We start from the raw sequence: 1,832 nt of genomic DNA, 5'->3' as shown, positions 1-1,832 counted from the left end.
CTGCTGACTGGCTGTGTGTGATACATTATGAATGACTCACTCACTGATCCCTGGCTCCTCCCATGCAGGACAATCAGGACAGCTTTGAAAGTGCACAGTACTGTCTACATATGTTCATGGGTTTCGTTTTGTTCCATTACTGGAGAAATAGTTCACCAATGCCCTCACTGGAGAGCTTGTTAAGTCCTTAGTAAAGAAGGTTCCTCAACTCATTTTAAAGAAGACACATGTCAATTAGAATAGTTTTAGTATTAACTACTGTATCAAATAACGTGTAAAACTTGTTGATTTAGAATAGTGAGGTATAATGTATGGTATCTACTGTTGGCTGATTAAAGACTGTGTATCACATAGTCCTCTCTCAATGTAACCCATGCCAGCAGAGTTCTGAATATTTTCCCAGGTCAGTGTTCCAGTCTCAGGATGACCCAGAAATTTGGAATTTGGGCTGATGACTTACTGGTCATAACTAGGCACACTGCCCTATTCAACGAAAAAAAGTAAGTGAGTACTGTCCTAGCAAATGCCCATTGGAAAGTAGGCAGTCAGATGTGGCCCATGAGCAACACTTAGCACTAGCCTTGTTCCATAATGAAACTTGAGAGTCCACTGACAGGTACATGAGACCTACTGCCATTCTGACTTTAATAAAAAGGATTAACATAATTACTACTCAAGAGTAGTAGTTTTTAGACTCTTTATTAAAAAGTGTATGATCATATAAGTCAGAAATAGAACTGGAAGGCTGAGTGTTTAAGATCTGTCTGAGGCAGGTGTTATACAATTTTCTTTTAAAAGATTATGTTGTAAACAATCTTTTTTCACTTGAGGTCTCCAATGGAATTCCCACAACAGATAAAAATAATTTTCTAACCAGTTGATCCTTACTTCTTTCAGATAAAACTGCTGTGTAACAGAAATAAAATAGGTTAACTTTATATTTGTTCTGTTTGTTAGAGCAAGGTACACCATAAATACCCACTTATAATGACTTCTTCCTAGTATATAACAAAAATCCTAAAATAACAGCAATGAACTTGCCACCAAATCCATCTAAACAAAATGAACTAAATGTATTTTTAAAAAGATTGCTAGAAAAGCCTGCTGAGTATAATTCTTAATGCTTTCCCATTCTGTCTGCTGGCTGGCTGAACTGTGTTGCAGAGAGGTTCAACAAAAAATGATGGTGTTTTATTATCACCCGCATCATACTAAGCTCAATGGGGCACTTGTCAATGGTCACTCATGAGTCCAGTGGTCCAATGGTCACTCATGGTCACAATGAGTCCCTAACTCACAGTTTCTATCAAACTCATGCCCTTCTCCAGCTACCTCCAAATGCTTGTCTAATCCTTTATCTGTATTTCTTTTACACAAATACTATTCAGTTATCTAATGTATATAAACTGCTTTGAGCAGTGCTTGGCACACAGTCACCAACTATTGATTATGCTCACTGCCTCCTGTTTTACAAATGATGTTTTATATGTTACATGCCCTGCAGATTATAAAGTATAATTACCTAAGTGGTCCAACCTAGTTCTCCCTAGTGGAAGAAAGCTTACTATCCAAGGCAACTTCTGTATTATATTTTTCTTATTTAGGAGAGAAAAGGTAAACGACCTCACAAGTGAGCAAAGAGATAAAAAAAACTACTTGTATATACATTTATATATGTGTCCCTAAGACATTATCTGAAACAGTAAATACCAAGAATTATTAAAAGGGAATATGACAATTGTAGCACGGAGCTGGACTGAGTACAGCTGTCCCCACACTGCATTGCCACCACTGAGGCAGAGTCAATTCAAGATCATTGAAAAATTTCCAAT

Source organism: Mus caroli, unplaced genomic scaffold (assembly GCF_978045245.1).
Source record: "Mus caroli unplaced genomic scaffold, Mus_caroli_1 scaffold_6, whole genome shotgun sequence".
Classification (NCBI taxonomy): Eukaryota; Metazoa; Chordata; class Mammalia; order Rodentia; family Muridae; genus Mus; species Mus caroli.
Note: the sequence above shows the minus strand (reverse complement) of the source record.